The 20,842-nt window shown below is 47.2% G+C and overlaps 1 long non-coding RNA gene, 1 other non-coding gene and 1 pseudogene across 2 annotated transcripts; 2 read left to right on the top strand and 1 right to left on the bottom strand.

Moving 5' to 3' along the window:
• Positions 1 to 8,179: 8,179 nt before the first annotated feature.
• On the top strand, positions 8,180 to 8,288 carry LOC119131963 (annotated as a pseudogene).
• Positions 8,289 to 9,099: 811 nt separating this feature from the next.
• LOC119131943 lies at positions 9,100 to 9,218 on the top strand. Its single transcript, XR_005099739.1, has one exon. It is a non-coding gene; the product is annotated as a 5S ribosomal RNA (ribosomal RNA).
• A 388-nt stretch (positions 9,219 to 9,606) lies between these two features.
• LOC119131442 lies at positions 9,607 to 20,717 on the bottom strand. Its single transcript, XR_005099654.1, has 3 exons — positions 20,574 to 20,717; positions 10,878 to 10,880; positions 9,607 to 9,647 (listed from the first exon to the last, which is right to left on the bottom strand). It is a non-coding gene; the product is annotated as an uncharacterized LOC119131442 (long non-coding RNA).
• Positions 20,718 to 20,842: the final 125 nt, after the last annotated feature.

The raw sequence follows: 20,842 nt of genomic DNA, 5'->3' as shown, positions 1-20,842 counted from the left end.
ATCTGGTTTGGCAATTTCACAATTGCATAACCACTTTGATTGTTTCCTTTAGGATCCTTTGAACATGATCCATCCACAAACCACTTTTCCCCTTTGTCAAGTGGCGTGTCACGTAAATCTTCTCTGGGCAGCTGTAGATGTTCTGTGGCATCCAAACAGTTATGTGGGGTACCATCCCCTGGCAACGGGATCAACGTTGCTGGGTTAAGGACTGTGCACCTCTTTATCACAATGTGTGGTTGTGACAGAAGTGTAGCAGTGTAAGACAGGTGTCTGGCTGGCGACAAAAAGTTAATTTTACTTTGTAGTAGCAACACATCTACAGCATGTGGAACTAGCAGCTCCATTTTGTGAAAGAGCACCACATCTGCAGCTTGTCTCACTGCAAGCGCTGCCGCGCATACTGCTTGGACACAGTCTGGCAAAGATTGAGCCACTGGATCCAATTTTTTGGAATAAAATGCAATTGGTCTTAGTTTGCTGCCATGACTCTGCAGCAACACTGAGGTCATAAAACCATTCCTGCAGTCTGCTGTTTGCACAAAGGTTTTATTGTAGTCTGGCAAGATAAGAGTTGTAGTTTCCATCAGAGCCTGTTTCAGCACTACAAAAGCATCATCTGCTACTGGTGTCCATATTATTTTTTCTGTCATTGCCATGGGGACTCCATGCACAATATTCAGCAGCGGTTGTGTCTTTTCCGCATAATGTGGGATCCATGCTCTGCAGTAATTGCAGAGCCCCAAAAATGACATCATTTGTTTTTTTGTTTCAGGTTTCGGTGCATCTGCAATGATCTGCTTTCTGGTTCTCTGTATCTGTCTTCCAGAAGCTGACAAAGTGTGACCTAAATAGTTCACTTCCTGTCTGACCCATTGTAGCTTGTTCTTGCTCACTTTATTCCCCGTTTTGCAGAGAAAGTGTAACAATGCTAAGGAGTCTTCCTTGCAAGCAGCTTCAGTTTCAGAGGCTGCCAGGAGATCATCTACATAAACTAGAAGTTGGCTTTTGTTTGACATCTGAAAATCAGCCAAACAGGCCATGATGGCTTGAATGAAAATAGTTGGACTATCAGCAAATCCCTGTGGCAATCTGGTGTACGTATAAGTTTGTCCTTTAAAGGTAAACGCAAACCAAAACTGTGAGTCTGGGTGAATTGGCACTGAGAAAAATGCATTGCTAAGATCAATTACTGTGAAAAACTTCTGGTTAGGTTTCAAAATGTTCAGAAGTGTGTGTGGGTCAGGCACATTAGGTGCTCTTGTCTGCACTGCATCATTCACTGCTCGTAAATCTTGTATCATTCGCCAATCAATTTTATTGGCCTTTTGGACTGGAAAAATAGGAGTGTTGCAAGGAGAATCCGAGCACTTCCTAATGATTCCTCCTGTCAAAAGATCATTTATAACAGGGGCAATCCCATTTATTGCCTCGTGTTTTAAAGGATATTGCTTAACTCTTGGACGCCACTCTGATCTTGGTTTGATCTGTACTGGTGGAATGGACGTTAAAAGTCCTACATCAGATGGCCCCTTTGTCCACAGTTCTTCAGGAAGCCCAGCCAATTCCCCCTCCTCCTTTTCATTCAAACAAATGTCAACTAGTCAGGGAAGCGCACAAGCGCATGCCCTTCCAACAGCTACTTCACACACTGTTTGCTTCCACATGTCACAACTGGTACTGTAGCTCCACCCATCACCTTTGTCCTCATAATCAGTGACAGATCCAGCAAGTTTAATTCGGCAACCCACATCTGCCCATGTTACACTGTGAGGTTTGAACAATGAAATGTGGGGTACAGCCGACAACTTGTATTTGTCTTTCTGAGGAGCGGGCAGGAGCACAGCAGCAGCTGCAAATGACCTGCGGTCTGTGTACAGAGCAGTGATTGTTAAAGTTACTTCTGTGTCACTGAGAAAACTTTCAATATAGTCATCATGTGGATCAGTGAGAATATTCATGGTGACATGTAACTGATTACAAGTCATTTCTGATTCAGGTCGGGACAATTGTTTTCGAGCTTTACTCAGCAATCTGCTTGGTAGCCTGGGATTCCGTTCAGGAGTGATGTCATAGGAGCAGCAAATCTGTTCACCTGCTTGTGCAGCATATGAGTCTACATCTCTCACTCTACATGCTCGCATGCCATCCTTTACTGGAATTATTGCGATTCCAAACCGAGTCATCAGATCTCGTCCCAGCAGGTTTATGGGACATTTTGGGGATAGAACAATCGAGACTGAAGCTATGACTCCTGTTTCATCATCTCTCACTACAACTGGATTGGAGATACTCTCCTTGTGTACCTGCCCATCAGCAGATTTCACCCAAATTGTATTTTGGGAGGCCTTTAGATGAGGGACTTTAGTTTTTATTACGGTTTTACAAGCTCCGGTATCACACAAAAACTCTGCTTCACTTCCTCCAATGTTTAAGGTAACATATGGTTTTTCTTTTAATGCACTCAGAATGTCCCATGCTGTATGGACATCTACTATTTCTTCCTCAGTAGGAGCACAAGAGGTCATAGGGGAGGAATCTAGTCATGCTGAGAATTTGGCTTTCCCTCTGCCTCTTCCTCCACCCCTTGATTGGTTTTGTTTTTTTCTAAAACACTCTTTTGACCAGTGTCCACGTTTCCCACAGTTCCAACAGTTGTCAGAATCTGGTGGGGGTTTTGAATTGTATGGTGGCCTTCGACCTTGTTGGCCTCTACCTCCTCTGCCTCGCTGGGACCCTTGGAAGAAGACTGTTGTATCTTCATCTAGGTCATCATCGTCTAGATGAAATACATCAGAACTTTTGCCTTTTTTGATCACTTTTTCAGCATGTCTGGCCCATTGCATAGTTGTTGTCACACTTGCAATATCTACTTCCACCAAATGTTTCCTCACCCAGTTGCCTATTTCAGGGTGGAAATTTGTAAGGAGCGCATTTTTAAGCTGTTGCTGATAAGCACTCTCAGCTGCATCATTGAATGGGATGCCACTATGCACCCTGAATTCTTTTTCAAATCTCAAGCGAAAATCATCAGTATCTTCCCCAGGCTTCTGTTTTATTCCTGCCAAATGACCATAATTCGCTCGTCTTTGAAATATAGTTCGCACTCTTTGCACAAGATCATTCCATTGTGCTGCATACTCCCCTCCCAATTGATTTCCCTCAACGGGATAGGGAAAAGGCCCTTGATTATTTCTACCTGTATAATTTCCTCTAACCTTTGCCCAGTCTTTTCCCAAGGAAGACATTGCAGCTTCTCCTGCCTCATGCCCATTTAGTCTATAGGAATGTATGATTCCAGCCATGTCTTCTGCCCATTTTTCTGGGTCTTCAGCAACAGGGGTAACCCCTTCAACTGCTTTCCTTGCCTCTTCCAAAGTCCATGGCCGAAAAACATATGTATGTGGAGGTTGGCCTTCCCCTACAATAGGGTTTGGCACTTGTATCATTGGGCACACATCAACATTGTCTAAATTTTGGGAAAATCTAGCAGCAGTGGTCAAACTTCTTGTTTGTACAGGGCTTCTAATAATTTTACCCTGACCTTTTTTGCTGTTATATGGGGGAGGGTGCAGGTCTGTTAAGCTTGGATACAAGTTTTGCACACGAGCGGAATGCCCCTCTTGCTCCTCTGCTTGAGGTGCACCTGGGACAGTGCGCCTGCGCACTGTGGCCTCATTGTCTTCCGGCCTGACAAACATAGACGCAGCCTCATCACTTTTCATCTTTCTATCTTTTGTCTTTTGGATTTGTTCTCTTCTCTCTTGTGAAGCATTCAACCACATTCTAGCACAAATCAATTCTCTCTCTTTTCTTTTCTTTTTCAGTCCCTTTGACTTCCGATTCACACTCTCCTCCAAAACATCAACCACTATCTTCCACACTTCAACTTTCAACTTCCCTTCTACTCCATACTTTTTCTTCCACTTCGGCATGTATTGCATACAATTAACAAATTTACTCGCCATGTACTTCTCATCTCCGTCAAGAGCTAGGGATTTACCGTTTTTATTTCCCATCTTAACTTGGTATTTTAGGTTTATACAATTTTGTTTCAAAAATGTATACTCTTTCTTTGAGGATCCTCAATGCAGGTTTAAATTGACCTTTCAACAAATTCTCTTTCTAGTCAATTTATCCTACCAGACACACTCTCAACCACACAAACTCTTATCCCTGCCTACACGAAGTCCTCTTTTAAAAAAAAGAGCTGCTTCATCCGGATGGGGGACTCTACAACACCCCTTCCTTCCCTGGGAACTAAAGACAACAGTCTTGTTACCCAGCCCTGCCAACGCGAAGTTGTACCCCTTAGAACAGTGGTTGTCAAATGAGGGTACACGGAGGTACGTGAGATTTTACGAAAATATATAAAACAGTTTGAAAACCACTGCTCCAGAAGAGCCACTTCATCCGGAGGGGGACTCTACAACACCCCCTCCTTCCACAAGACTTAAAATCTTCTGTCCTGCCTATTTTTCCTTGTGCACTTTTACTTTTACGCGTTTCACAACAACACAATCACACAACTTTAGGGCTTTAACTTACTTGTCCCCTGGTTCGTTGCACTGCCGGGTCCCGTCAATCCACCTCTGTCAGACGAAGCCAGACCTAAGATGCTGGCCCAGCGAAGAATTTCCTTCCCAGGTCTTTCTTTACCAGGTCCGGCTAAATGGACGCTGGCCCGTCGACGGTGTGCAGCGTGTCGTCCTCCGTCAGCCAGATGGCGGGTATGAGAGGTCCCGGGTTTCGGCACCAAAATGTTAGAGTGGTGCTCACTCTAACTTATTTTGCAAGAACCACATGGGAGACAATTAAGTCTTTTTGGGCACCTGCAGGCGGAGAGTCAATTCGTCGCTGTGCATACAGCGATGATCGAATGACGTCTGACTCTCGCCTCCTGCATGAGCATTTTTATTAAGAGAAACAGGGTGGGGGTGACAGTGGACTGGATAGGGAAGAGAAAACCCTTGACCTCTAGTCAAAGCATAGCAGGGGATGTTTTACGACATTGTGTAGGATGGGACAAGCTAGGTTATTTATTACTGGTTACACACCAACATAAGCATAAAACTAATCTAGCTAGGTTATTTATTACTGGTTACATACATTCCAACATAATCATACGATCAAGATAGTTTGGAAAACCCTGACACAGCCCAGTGTCCGAGTCTTTGAGTGACTGGATCCCAGGATCTGAGGCTTGGTCAGCACTCATACTTGAGTAGTCGAGACCCAGCTGAACCGTGTGGATGACCGCTCTAGAGAGGCAATCGGCGACCACGTTGGACTTGCCGGCGATGTGTCGGATATCTGTGGTGTACTCGGAGATAAAAGACAGCTGACGCTGCTGGCGGGCGGACCACGGCTCAGCCACCTTGGACATAGAGAACGTGAGGGGTTTGTGGTCGACGAAAACCGTAAACTCACGGCCTTCCAGGATGGAGCGGAAATGGCGGATCGCCAACCAGACGCCGAGTAGCTCCCTGTCGAATGTGCTGTATTTGCGCTCCCTAGGGACCAGCTGGCGGCTGAAAAAGGCGAGCGGTTGCCAGGCGCCACCAACCCACTGCTCAAATACAGCACCAACTGCGTAGTCAGATGCGTCGGTTGTGAGGGCGACCGGGGCTCCAGGCGACGGGTGGACCAACATGGTGGCAGCCTTAGTATCCTCGAAAGCCTTGACCCTCTCGGGGGTCCAGTCGATGTCCTGGTTGGGGGTCCTACCCTTAAGGGCCTCATACAGTGGGTGCATGATGTGGGCCGCCCGGCGTATGAATCGGTGGTAGAATGTAACCATCCCAAGGAACTCCCGGAGCCCCCGGGCCGAACGTGGGCGGGGAAAAGCGGAGACTGCTTCCACCTTTGACGGGAGGGGAGTGGCCCCATTACTGCTGATGAGATGCCCAAGAAACTGGATCGACGGCACTCCGAAAATGCACTTCGCCGGGTTAATGATCAGGCCATGCTGGTCGAGCCTTGCGAAAAGGGCCCGCAGGTGCGCCGCATGCTCCTCCTCCGAGGAGCTGGCGACGAGGACATCGTCCAAGTAGACGAAGATGAAAGGCATGTCCCTAAGCGCAGAGTCCATCAACCGCTGGAAGGACTGGGCCGCGTTTTTCAGGCCGAGGGCATCCTAAGAAACTCGAAAAGCCCGAAAGGAGTCACCACTGCTGTTTTAGGGATGTCGGCAGGGTGCACTGGGACTTGGTGATAACCCCGCACCAGGTCCACTTTAGAGAACAGGTGCTTCCCTGCTAGATGTACCGAAAAGTCCTGAACATGGGGGACCGGGTAGCGGTCGGGCGTGGTGGCATCATTGAGGCGGCGGTAGTCGCCACACGGGCGCCAACCACCGTCCGGCTTAGGCACCATGTGGAGTGGGGAGGCCCACGGGCTGTCAGAGCGGCGAATAATGCCAAGGCGTTCCATGTTGGCGAACTCGGCCCGAGCAATTGTCAGTCTCTCCGGGTTGAGCCGTCGGGCCCTAGCGTAGACGGGGGGGCCTTTGGTCTCGATGTGGTGCTCGACCCCATGTTTAGCTGTGGTGGCGGCAAAGGTGGGCTGTGTAAGGCTGGGGAACTCTCCGAGGAGTTTCTGGTACATGTCGCCCTCGGAGAGCGAACTGGAGAGACTCACATCCTTCCCCACATCGCGGACACATGCGAAGGAGGAGAAGGTTAACGCGTCCACCAGGCGGCCATTCTTAACATCCACGAGCAGTCCGTGGGCGCACAAAAAATCTGCGCCGAGCAGGGGGAAGGAGATGTCGGCAGTGACAAAGTCCCATGTGAAACGCTGACCCCCGAAACATATGTCCACAGTCTTCGTGCCATACGTCCTGATGGGGGTGTCGTTGGCGGATGTTAAGGGCGGGCCGTGCAACCCTCCAGCGGCGTCGTCCACCGTAGCCGGCAGGACGCTCCTCTGGGCACCGGTGTCACAGAGGAATCTGCGACCCGAGAGGGTGTCCTCAATGAACAGCAGCCGGTTCTTTTTGCCCGCGCTCACGGCCACTACTGAGCGCAGGCTTTGGCGTTTCCCGCCGTGTTGAAGGTGCAAGGGGAGCGGCACCTTTTAGCCTTGGCGCCAAAACGTGCATGGAAGTAGCACAAACCTGTGCCGGTGCGGCCGTCGGTTGCAGCGTGTCCTCTGCCAGGGGAAACGCCAGCGCTTGGGGACGTGTAGCTGCGTGTTGGGGCCAGCACATCAGGGGCGAAACGCTGGGTGGCCAAGTAGAAACGGTCTGCTTCCTCCGCCAGAGCACGCGGCTCCGTAATAGTCGTATTCGCGAGGGCCGTTTGTACGTGCGGCGGCATATGTCGCAGAAACAGTTCAATGAAAAGAAAATTCGGCTCTTCCCCACCCAGCAGGTTTAACATCATCTCCATGTGTTCAGAGGGTTTGCTGTCCCCCATGCCTTGAATAGCAAGCAGGCGCCGGGCTCGTTCGGATCGTGACAGTTCAAAAATCCTGAGGAGATAAGCCTTGAGCCCTGCATATTTATCCTGGGCAGGAGGGGAAGTGATGAAACTTACGGCTCTGGCTGCGGTGGAGCTTCCGAGTGCTGAGACGACGTGGTAGTAGCGTGTGGCGTCATCCGTAATTCCCCGGAGGGCGAACTGAGCCTCCGCCTGTGCGAACCACGTTGCCGCAGACGTCTCCCAAACCTCAGGCAGTCTGAGGACGACGGAATGCGCCATGCCGTTTCGCTCGTTATTCAGTTCAGTCCCGGAATCTTCAGCGGGACTGACGTCGGGGTCACCAGTGTGGTGTGCAAGGACTGGAGTCGGAGGCGGAGTGACAAACGACGGTGCCAACGGCAGTTGTTTTAATGACATTTATAATTATTCTTATTCAACAACGGGCAGACTCTTTTCCCTTCGAGGAAACGGGATTTCGGTTTCTTTGTGTGTCTTGACATATGAAGGGATTGACAATAAAGCTGACTTTGACTTTGACACACTAAACTCAACGGGAAATTCCCACACGTGTAAACTGTCCCACCGGAACTCTGTAACGTGAACTTAGGTTCCGGGTGAATTATGTCAACCCACTACACTACCACATAAAAAGCTGTCAATAACTTTTCATGATAGCCATGTTTCCATGAAACGCCAAGTCTTGGTTTTCAGGGGCGATTGTATCTATAAAATGCATGATTTTGTAATCAACTATGGCTTACGGCCATACTACCCTGAGAACGTCCGATCTCGGAAGCTAAGCAGGGTCGGGCCTGGTTAGTACTTGGATGGGAGACCGCCTGGGAATACCAGGTGCTGCAAGCTTTTTTTTTTTTTTTTTCCCCCACTTCAATTGTTAAACCAAATTTTGACAACACCCATTACGTATGGCATTCGGAAACTGCAAGCCGAGTTTTAACTCAGACGGACCCAGGCTAAACTACAAGGGACTCGGAGGAGGTTTGGCCCCTAGACGTGCGGCACGCAGGCCCACCGGTGTGTGGACACGCCCTGGTGCCCACGAACCAGCCCCCAACTATGGGTTAAATAGTACCACTGCCCAGTGGGCTCCTCGGGAGAGGAATGGGCTAAGGGAGTCAACCCCGACAGAAAATCAATTTCCCTTTGGGTTAGCGTCAGGAAGGGCATCCGGCTGTAAAAAGTTTTGCTCCAAAAATTCTCAGTATGGCTAGAGACGGCCATATCGAGAACCCAGTCCAACCCAGCGGCGCCTGGAAAGCGGACTTTAAAACGATGATGATGATTGAAACTATAACCCGAGTTTCAAATCTATATTGTGTGCCGTCATCCATAGCATTGTAGTTCACGTCTTTTACCGCTAGAGAGCAGACTATGTACAGTGAATAAACTGGCTGGCTCCCTGTGACCTCAAAGCAGCAGACTTTATCCGTAAAAAAAAAAAAAAAAAACCACATTGCGCTTCCATGTAGGGTTTTTCCACTTTTCGTGACATTTACTTTGATACAGCAAAATGCAGGTCGCAATGGCAAATTTGTGCTACCACATAAAAAGCTGTCAATAACTTTTCATGATAGCCATGTTTCCATGAAACGCCAAGTCTTGGTTTTCAGGGGCGATTGTATCTATAAAAAGCATGATTTTGTGTTCAACCATGGCTTACGGCCATACTACCCTGAGAACGCCCGATCTCGTCCGATCTCGGAAGCTAAGCAGGGTCGGGCCTGGTTAGTACTTGGATGGGAGACCGCCTGGGAATACCAGGTGCTGTAAGCTTTTTTTTTTTTTTTTTTCCCCCACTTCAATTCTTAAAGCAAATTTTGACAACACCCATTACGTATGGCATTCGGAAACTGCAAGCCGAGTTTTAACTCCGACATTGAAACTATAACCCGAGTTTCAAATCTATATTGTGTGGCGTCATCCATAGCATTGTAGTTCACGTCTTTTACCGCTAGAGAGCAGACTATGTGCAGTGAATAAAGAGGCTGGCTCCCTGTGAACTCAAAGCAGCAGACTTTATCCGTAAAAAAAAAAAAAAAAAAACCACATTGCGCTTCCATGTAGGGTTTTTGCACTTTTCATGACATTTACTTTGATACAGCAAAATGCAGGTCGCAATGGCAAATTTGTGCTACTGTAGTGGGTTGACATAATTCACCCGGAAACTAAGTTCACGTTACATAGTTCCGGTGGGACAGTTTACTAGGGATGGGCGATACCAATGATTTTGGATTCGATCCGATACCAAGTATTTCCTGCCCAAAAATACCCGATATCGAGACCGGAAGTGTAATTTCCCGCCAAAAAACCCAATTTAAATGCAGTGGCATGCTGCATCAATATTTTGTGCCTTACATGTGACTATTGACCTGCACATTTGTATACTACAGCAGGTGTTTCACTGCAAATGATACTTGCTCTTGGAGAGTCATCTGTCAGGTAACAAAGACAGGGAACCAAGTGCAGCACGATCCTTTATTGGTGAGAGGGAAAACGGGGACGTAGAACGCTGGACCTGCGGTCTGGCTGGCGTGGCTAAGCAAGTAGTCAGGGCAGGCGGCGATCTGGAGCGCGGTCGAAGAACGAGCAAGTTGTCAGGGCAGGCGGCGATCTGGAGCGTGGTCGAAGAACGAGCAAGTAGTCAGGGCAGGCGGCGATCTGGAGCGCGGTCGGAGAACGAGCAAGTAGTCAGGGCAGGCGGCGATCTGGAGCGCGGTCGAAGAACGAGCAAGTAGTTGGCTATAAGTTTGGTCCGGGGACAAAAAGGACAGCAGTATCACGGGCAGGGTAATCAGACGAACTGACAACTACTCAAAAACAGAACCCCAAGACGGAGCAGGAGGCCGGGCGGGAGGGGGGGAACCCAAGACGTGCGGCAGTCAATAGTCCGACAAGTCCGAGTCAGAACATGTCGACCAAGCCCCGTCATCAGGCGGCACTACCGCCCAGTCCACCTTCCCAGCAGCGGCATCGGGAGACGCCGACCAGGGGGCCGGCGCGGGAACCGGACGGGTCCCTACCGGACGACTCCGAGCAGGAAGCCGGTCAGACCCTAATTCCCCGCCCACTGGAGCAGAACCCGGCTGCGGACGACGCAACGGCAGCGGAGTAAGGGCCCGGGCCATCCGCTGCGGCCGACGGCGAGACCGGGCCCGCGGCCGCTGCCCACGGGTTGGAGAAGCGGTGGGCCGAGAGGCAAGGGCACGAGCTGGAGTCGAGTAGTGGTTCTGGGACAGGGACTCGCGACAGGTAGTGGGGGGCAAGAAAACCGACCCCACACGGATCCCTGCTTGGCGGGTGTCCTTAGGCCTCTTCGGGCAAGAGGCCAACCAGTGACCCTCACCCCCGCAGTACAGGCAAAGCCCCTCTCTGATGCGCTGACTGCGTTTCCTCACAGAGAGAGAGGTGCGTCCGATCTCCATCGGTTCTGACCAGCTGGGCTGGGTGTGAGGAGCAGTAAAGGCGCGCTGACTTACGTGGACAGGGTCCCTGGCGGACGACAGGTCAGGTGAAAAAAACGGTGCTCTCCCTGACACCCGAGGTGTCGGGCTGATGTCACGGCGACGGGGGGGCGGAGTCACTCTCCTCTCCTCGCCTCGACTGGATCCGCCGGTCCACCCGTACTGCCAGGTCCAGGTTCAAGGGTCTGTGGGCGCTCGCAGGACACCAACTCGTCCTTGATATATTCCGCGAGTCCGTGGATGAAGGCACCGACGAGAGCCGGGGTGTTCCAGTCGCTACGACGCGCCACCGTCTGGAACCGGATGGCGTACTGGGCGACGGATCTGCTCCCTTGGCGCAGCGTGAGGAGCTCTGTGGAGGCGTCCTCCGAGGCGGAGCCCAAGTCAAACACGCGCAGGATCTCAGCGGCGAAGGCGTCAAACGACGAACAGGCGGGTCCCTGCCGCTCGTATTCTGCCGTTCCCCACAGCCATGCCTCGCCCGTCAGGTGAGTGAGCACGAAACCCACCTTGGCTGGTTCCGTGGCAAATGTGACGGGCTGGAGGTCGAACAAGACGCGGCAGTTCGTCAGAAAGGCCCGGACGTACTTGGGGTCGCCGTCGAACCTCGCGAGGTTGCTGAGTCTGGGCTCAGGGACGTCCACGTACTGCCCGGGTGCCGAGGCAGGACGGGGCGTGGACATAACGGTGGGCTGATCGGCGGGGCTGAGCGGCACGGACGTGGACAGAGTTGGCGCAACCCGATCTGCAGCAGCCAGAGGAGCCAAGTCTCTGTGGTCCCTGAGAGCCTCTACCAGTTCCTGGTGGAGCTGATGGTGCTGCTGCAGTTGCTGTTGCTGCTGCTGCAGTTGCTGTTGCTGCTGCTGCAGTTGCTGTTGCTGCAGCTGGAGCTGCTGTTGCTGCTGCTGGACGACCCTAGCTAATGCCGCCATCTCCTCTGTGGTCTTGCCGAGCTCCCACTCCGTGTGGGTCAAGCGGGCCATGTCTAGGGAATCGTGCGCTGGTTGCATTTCTGGTCAGTTCGTTCTGTCAGGTAACAAAGACAGGGAACCAAGTGCAGCACGATCCTTTATTGGTGAGAGGGAAAACGGGGACGTAGAACGCTGGACCTGCGGTCTGGCTGGCGTGGCTAAGCAAGTAGTCAGGGCAGGCGGCGATCTGGAGCGCGGTCGAAGAACGAGCAAGTAGTCAGGGCAGGCGGCGATCTGGAGCGCGGTCGGAGAACGAGCAAGTAGTCAGGGCAGGCGGCGATCTGGAGCGCGGTCGAAGAACGAGCAAGTAGTTGGCTATAAGTTTGGTCCGGGGACAAAAAGGACAGCAGTATCACGGGCAGGGTAATCAGACGAACTGACAACTACTGGCAGAACACAGAGAGGTTAAATGGGGAGCCTAACGAGCCGTAGCAGGTGCTGGCAATTTCATGAGTCGGGCTCGGCAGGAAGTCAGGTGACGTGGGAACGTGACATCATCTATTGAATTTTGTAGAAAAAAGTATTACGTCATGTACATGAATTATTAACCTTTTTAGAAAAACATTAATGGAAGATGCATATTAATAATAATAATAATAATAATAATAATAAACTTTATTTGTATAGCACCTTTCATACAAGAAATGCAGCTCAAAGCGCTTTACAACAATGAAAGAAAAACATGAATACATAAAAACAAAACATTAATGTATGCATACACAATTAATAAAGTGAGTTTAAAATAGGAGCACGCTTTAATAAAATAAAGAATATATCTTTAAGAAAAGGTAAAAAATAAAATAAAGATAAAGATAAAATTAGGCTTAAAATGAAATTTATAAAACGTAATTAGTTAAATGCTCGGGTAAAGAAATGAGTTTTAAGTTTTGTTTTGAAAATATCTAGCGACCTGGCCTCCCTGATACCTATTGGCAGTGTGTTCCATAGTTTGGGGGCGTAATTAACAAAGGCTGCATCACCGATCTTCTTTCTGCTGTTGCTGGGAGCCTCCAATAAACCAGCAGCAGATGATCGCAGGGTTCTTGGAGGTATATAGCTAACAAGAGAATTTGCAATGTAGCTTGGTCCCTGCCCATTGAGGGCTTTGTATAGAAGGAGAAGGATTTTAAAATCAATTCTAAATGTTACAGGAAGCCAGTGCAGAGCAGCTAGAACTGGTCTAATGTGCTCTCTCTTCTTGGTCCTGGTTAATAGGCGAGCTGCAGCGTTTTGGATGAGCTGAAGTCTATCAGTGGTTTTTTTCGGGAGACCAGTAAAGAGTGCATTACAGTAGTCAAGCCGGCTTGAAATAAAGGCATGAATCAGTTTCTCAGCATCATTTTGATTTATGAACGCTCTTACTTTGGCTATATTTCTAAGGTGGAAAAATGATGTTTTGGTAACCTTGTTAATGTGGGACCTGAAGCTTAGATCTGAATCTAAAATAACACCAAGACTTGTAATCTCGGATTTAATCCAGGGAGTTAATTTCCCCAAATTATTAAACAGCATTTCTCTTTTAGTTTTAGGGCCGATTAGCAAGATTTCAGTTTTATCCTCGTTTAACTTTAAGAAATTGTTGCTCATCCATTTATTTATAGCCAGAAGACAGTTGGTGATGGAGTTTATAGGTGTAGCATCATTGGGTTCTGCAGATATGTACAATTGTGTGTCATCCGCATAACTATGGAAATATACATTGTGCTTTCTGATGACGTCGCCAAGCGGCAGCATGTAAAGTGAGAATAATAGTGGACCAAGGCAGCTGCCTTGTGCAACCCCATAGCGACTGTCATGTGTGTTGGACACTAAGCTGACATAGAACTTTCTCCCTTTGATATATGTTCTGAACCAGTTTAACACACAGTCCGAAAGACCGACTAACCTTTCAAGACGATTGATTAGGATATCATGCTCAATGGTATCAAACGCTGCACTTAGGTCTAAGAGGATAAGAATCGACACCTTGTTTTCATCAGAGTTTAATCTGAGGTCGCTGATTATTTTAGTAAGAGCAGTTTCAGAGCTGTGGTATGTTCTAAAGCCTGACTGAAATTCCTCCAGGATATTGTTTTCTTTCAGAAACGAGTTTATTTGCACTGAAACTATCTTTTCAAGTATCTTACTAATGAAAGGAAGGTTGGATATCGGCCTATAGCTGGTCAGTACATTTCCATCTAGGTTGGGCTTCTTTAATAAAGGTTTTACCACAGCTGTTTTAAAGGCATCTGGGAAGATGCCTGTTTGAAGGGATGTGTTTATAATGTTTAGGACATGACTTGAAACACTGTTGAATACCCGCTTAAAGAATGCTGTCGGTACAGGGTCAATACTTGAAGTGGAGGAGTTACACTCAGTGACAGTCTTGCAAAGCTCATTCAATGTAATACAGGTGAATGTTCCCATGGTTACACAATTCTTATAGGATTTACTGAGATCATCTATGTTTATATCGGCAACAATACTGGCTCTAATTGAAGTTATTTTACTAGTGAAGAATAATGCGAGTTCTTCACATTTTGATGCAGAGAACTGTGGGGGTGTGGGGGCAATGTTGAGTAGTTGATCAATAGTGGAGAATAATATTCTAGAGTTTCCAGTGTTCTCTGAAATAATCTTAGAAAAGTAATCCTTTCTTGCCAGACATATTATTTTATTATAAGCAGTCTGTATATATCACGATGAACTGTGAGTCTAGTTTTCCTCCATTTTCTTTCAGCTGCCCGACAGACTCTCTTGGTTTGCCTAACATTGCTATTGTTTAACCATGGGGAGATTCTGTCAGTACTTTTCCTTTTGACCTTTAGCGGTGCAACAGTATTCAGAGCAGACAACAAGATACCATTGAAATGTTCAACTATGTCATTTAGAGAGGAGTCATAGTTGTATGGCTCAAATGACCTCATAATATCAGAAAACTCTGCTTCAGCCTGCTCATCTAGGAATTGCTTTTGAACTAAAATTTCCCTTTTAGTCTGTGTTAAGGTTAGCTTTACATTATAAGATACACAGTGATGGTCAGAGATAGGCAATTCACATACAGAGATATTATCAATGTCTATTCCTGTTGTTATTACTAAGTCCAAAGTGTTACCATGCTGGTGAGTGGCTTCATTAATGTGTTGGGTAAGATTAAAACTGTTTAGTAGGTTTACCAGTTCTATAGCTTTGGAGTCGTTCTTTTTATTAATATGAATATTTAGGTCTCCATTCAGAATTAATCTGTCATAGTTAGTGATTCCAAGTGAAATCAGCTCTGAGAATTCCTGTAGAAATAATGATGAGTATTTTGGTGGCCGAAATAGTGTGATAATGAGTACTGGTAATTTTGTTTTAAGTTCAAGAGCAAGATATTCAAATGATGAGAATTCACCAAGGTCGATGTTATTACCCACAAACTGTGTAGAGAAAATAGCTGCTATTCCCCCGCCCCTTTTTTCATGTCTGACAGACTGATGGAACTTGTAGTTTGGAGGACAAGCTTCCATCAGTGTTGCTACACCATTGTTATTGTTTAGCCAGGTCTCAACCAAACATATACAGTGCAGATTCCTTTCAATGATCAGATCATTTACCAGAAAAGATTTGTTAACCAAAGATCTAACATTCAAAAGAGCTAATTTCAGTTGTTGTGTTTCAATAACAGGGACTGGTTTTGGCTGGACATTAAGACATGTAAGGTTACTGAGACGAGTACCAGATGGTCTATGGTTACTACGATGTGTTTGACCATACCACCGGCTGTTTAATATTACCGGTATGTTTAAAGAGGTGGCATGGGGTCTGTCTCATCTTTGTCTTATACCTGAGCGTCTGTTGTTGCTGCTGTTTAGTAGTCCATCAGCTTGACTGGCAGCTTTAACCAGTTCCTTAATTTGTGATTGTGGTGTGGGGGGGATTTGTGATTGAGGGGAAGGTCGGCAGGGGGATCGTTGGGTCCTCGATAGGCACAGAGACATCCTTCGATTGCCTTGGGTGATCTGGAACAGTGGGTCTGGTGAGGTGGGATGTGATGGAGGGGGGTGTGCAGGAGGGGGAGTGTGTGCTGTCCTTGATGGTCCACGTGGGAGGGGGGGGAAAGGAATCCTGTGAGGGGGGAGGGGGGGAGATGGATCCTGGGAGGAGGGAGGGGGGGTGATTGCGTGCTGACGTCTTCGGTGGGCTATCCTTTGTGCGTTGCCAGCTGTCTTCTCTTATCTTTGATAGGACACCATGTCTTTGATATGGTGTCCCAACGGCGTAACAAATGTTGGCACTGAGTAGCCTGGATCCGTAGATGTTTGGATGTATCCCATCCGGCTGGAATCGGTCTTTACAATTCCAAAAGATATTGAAATTATCAATAAACTGTATTCCATGTTTGAAGCACTCCGATGTCAGCCATGTATTTAGGCCAAGAAGTCTACTGAAAGATTCCGTTCCTTTGTTTAAGGTTGGAATGGGGCCAGAGATGTACACACACTGTGACTGATGGTCATCCAGTATGTTTAGCAACAGGGTCAAGTCTTTTTTCAGAATCTCAGACCCAGTTTTCTTATGTAGAATGTCAAAAGACCCGGTGTGGATAATGATTCTCATATTTCTTGGGCATGTATTTAAGATAACTGGAATCAGTTCTGCAATTTCAGATACAGTCGTGTTATCCATGCTAATGTTTTCAGTCTTTGGCATTTTAACAAATTTAGTTACTGAGTCTCCAATCAAGAGAGTGTGTGGTTCAGTTCTGGAGTTAGCAAAGTTTCTTCTGGCCCTCGGCCTGTCCATGGCTTGGGGACTGTTCCTGGGGTTGTGATTAGCCTTAGCGCTAGCAGTGTGATTAGTATCTGCGGCTTCATTACAGTTATTATCCAACATTTCATCCCTTGCCAATAGTTCATACCTGTTATGTAGTGGAAGATCAGGTGTAGGAGTGAGTGTTGATGCTTCCATATCTAATCTCTTGCCCGGTTTGCCTCTCGGGCTGACAGCTGGTGTTGATGTTTTTGGCCTGGCTCCATTGCGATGCCAGTAAGCGGTTGTCGTCGGAGCTTCTGCAGGTAATCCAGGGTTACGGACAACATCAGAGAGCATCCTGGGAGTTTCCACCACTAGTTCAGTAGTGTTAGGACATATCCAGGGAAGTGTGTCGGTCAGATCTGTAGCGGGAGCCTCCACGTTGATAGCCCCGTCTATAACAATCTGTGTCTGTCCGTTAGCATTTGGTGCTACTTTGGCTACATGATAAGCGTCAATGAGCTGCTCCACAGCTGCTATCGAGTCCGTGAATTTGTCATTTTCACATATCTGATGTAGTGTTTCAATCTGTATTCCAAGTTGCATTTTAAGCTGGAATATCCTCTGATTCAGTTGCTTACACTCCGTGCAGTTTACCGGTTTTGATGGCATTGGAGACATGTTGGAGAGATTTGAGGACACTCCTTGGTGGTAGCTGGTCTTCTGCAGTCTAGTAGTAGCTACTGCTGGCTGCAGTAGCCTGGTGGTAGCTATAGAGGCTTTGCAGCTGACGTCATCAAGCTACCCACATTAGCTTGGCGGCCATCATGGCGGTCAACTTTTCAGTGCCGGTCAACGACTCACACACGCTTTCTTGTTATATCTGCTGCTATTTGAGCTTAAAAATGCCGGATACCTGCTGTGCTGTTGGATGTAGCAATAGACGAGGCGATAAACCAAATCTTAGCTTCTATAGATTTCCGGCGAACATGAAAAAACGTGATAAATGGATCGCGGATATTCGTCGTGAACGATGGAAACCTACGATTTACACAAGGATATGCAATGAGGACTTCATATCAGGTATGTAAACAAACTATTCACCCCTGATTTGTTTCACAAAATGTGAAATAATACAATATGGGATGATACAAATATGATTGTTGAAAATGCTGGGTGCATTTTTAGAAAGGCAGCAAGAGCAGCAAGGCAGGGAATGGGATGATTTCTTCAGTTCACCCCCCCGTTTTTATTTTGTGTTTATTTTTTCATGATGCTTGAAAACGTTATCAATGTAAATATTGAATTATATTTATTGGTTAAGTTTTCAAGCCAATCAGATGTGGCATCATGCAAAAATAAACAAATAATAAAAATGGTAGCAACTTGAACAGACAGGTACAGTATCTGAATGATTTCACTCTATTCAGTTTTTTAATATGTCAAGTTAGGAAATGCCATTACAAAACAAATCGACGAGGTAATTATAAATATCTGGATATGAGCGTTCAGGCAGGTCGGCTGTTGCAAAATGCTCGGGCGATTTTAGCATGCTTCTCGGTAAAAGGTACGGATCCGTTGTGCCAACAAGGTTCAACTTCTCTCTGTGACGATTCTTGGAGTCTTCATCCAAATGCCTAACTTCGTTGGATAGCAAATCAGCCATAATTCGGAAGAAATCGGTGAAAACGTAGCGCAGAAATCAGACAATCCATACAAACACGTAGGAACGAGCTGACTAGTTGACCGCCAAGATGGCGGCATAACACAAAATCACGTGATAAAACCACGTGACTGCAAAGCCTCTATAGGCTGCAGGCTGCAGTAGCCTGGTGGTAGCTGGGCCTCTACTGTAGGCTGCAGTAGCCAGATGGTAGGTGGGCTGCTGTGTAGGCTGATGGTAGCTAGCACGGCTAACAGGTAGCAAGGCTAGCAAAGCTGGCTAGTGCTAGCAGGCGTGCTAGCATACCAGAGCACATGCTCCAAAAAACATAAAAATAGTCCACAGAAAAAACAAAATTGGTTTTCTAACTAACCTGTACAATGGTGGTACACTTGCATTCGACAAATGGCCAGAAAGCTCTCAAGAAAACACTAAATACACTCTAAAATTGCAGGCAAGACTAGGAGCAAACTATACCGGCAGCCATCTTGAAAGTGGATAGTTAATAGTATAACTTTAATTAAAAGGAGCTATTTTTTACTTTTTTCTCTCTCTCTCTGTTGTTGGGAAAAAGTTTTGTCTTTTAGTATATTGTAAAAAGAGACATGGTACCAACAGAGATGCAGGGCTTAATCGTCATGAGATTCAAGATTCAAGAGTTTTTATTCGCCATGTTTGAGCGTGCCAAACAAGGAATTTGACTTCGGTAAAACACACCCTCTGTTCAACATATAGGTGACTAACAACACTCAGGACATGTGAATAATGGCAAAAACAGTGTAGACAAATTCAAAAGGTGTGAAGAGCAGGATGTTATTGCACAGTAATGCCTCTGAGACTCTATGAGTGGTGTGAGTTCATCAGAGCAACAGCCTGGGGGAAGAAGCTGTCTCGGTGTCTGCTGGTTTTGGCGTACCGCGCTCTATAACGCCGTCCGGAGGGGAGTAGTTCAAACAGACTGCAACCTGGGTGAGAAGGGTCTGTAGAGATGTTCCTTGCACGTTTCCTGGTCCTGGACAGGTACAAGTCTTGGATAGATGGGAGGTTGATTCCAATGATCTTTTCTGCAGTCCTGATTGTCCGTTGCAGTCTGTGCTTGTCTTGTTTGGAGGCTGATCCAAACCAGACAGTGATGGAGGTGCAGAGGACAGACTGGATGATGGCAGTGTAGAAGGTCTTCAGAAGCTCTCGCGGCAGGTTGAACTTCTTGAGCTGTCTCAGGAAGTACAGCCTCTGCTGGGCCTTCTTCCGGACAGAGTCTATGTGGCCGGTCCATTTCAGGTCCCGAGAGATTGTGGTTCCCAGGAACTTGAAGGTGTCTGTGGAGAGAATAGAATTACTGCGGATAGTGAGGGGTAAAAGTGGTGAAGGGTCTCGCCTGAAATCCACTGTCATCTCCACGGTCTTGAGCGGGTTCAGCTCCAGATGGTTTTGGTTGCACCAGTGGACCAGCCGCTCCACCTCCTGTCTGTACGCAGTCTCATCACCGTCCTGGATCAGCAAAACTGAGCAGCAAAACTATCAATTTGTAAAGCCACTGGATACTTACATTTAATATTGTAATACTTTAGTGTTGTTTATAGGAAGTGGAGTTACAAATAAAACGTATGGCGTTCGACCACAAATTGAAAAGGGGAAAACTTTATTTATAAATGACTGACTAAAGCGCAGTAATTATTGCTTCAAATAGCACATCAACCACAAATGCTTACGATTTTTGGTTAGCACCTGATACCTGGATATGTCTTGCCTTTCTGAAACGCTGCTTCTAAGGTACTTTGGTACCTTAGCCTCGGTGTGGCTGCAGGGTTTTCCGTCGCTGCCTTAGTGTCTGCGGCACGTTTCAACTGCAGCTCTTCATGAACCGTGGGGTGAATTTTACTTAAATGTTTTGTTAAGTTTGTGGTGTTGCCACAATATTTAATCGTTTTGCGACATATTTCACATCTTGCCTCGTTGTTATTAACTAAAATATAATACCTCCAAACCAGACTTCTCTTACGTTCGGACTGGGCCGCCGCCGTGGCCATGCTTGTTTGTGTTTGGATTGGAACGGGAGGCGGAGGAGGAGGGCTTGGCTTGTGAGAAAAGGGGGCGGGAGCAGAGCAGAGCAGGACACGCCGGTGCAGCAGGCGGAAGGAAAAGTAGTGCTAGCATGAGTGCAAGTCGTCAAATTGGAGCAGAAAAAAATGAGGGAAAATATAATTAAATAATTGTAAGTATCGATATTTTAGCTAGGGAGATCGATACTCAAAAATGAGCAGCCTGGATCGTTATATCGATATTTTGGTATCGATCCGCCCATCCCTACAGTTTACACGTGTGGGAATTTCCTGTTTAGTTCAGTGTGTGTTAGGATCTCGAGGGGAAAAGAGTCTGCCCGTTGTTGAATGAGAATAATTATAAATGTCATTAGACCAACTGCCGTTGGCACCGTCGTTTGTCACTCCGCCTCCAGTCCTTGCACACCACACTACCACATAAAAAGCTGTCAATAACTTTTCATGATAGCCATGTTTCCATGAAACGCCGTCTTGGTTTTCAGGGGCGTTTGTATCTATAAAAAGCATGATTTTGTGTTCAACCATG

Source organism: Syngnathus acus, chromosome 12, assembly GCF_901709675.1.
Source record: "Syngnathus acus chromosome 12, fSynAcu1.2, whole genome shotgun sequence".
Taxonomy (NCBI): Eukaryota; Metazoa; Chordata; class Actinopteri; order Syngnathiformes; family Syngnathidae; genus Syngnathus; species Syngnathus acus.
Note: the sequence above shows the minus strand (reverse complement) of the source record. Positions and strands in the feature narration are given on the sequence as shown.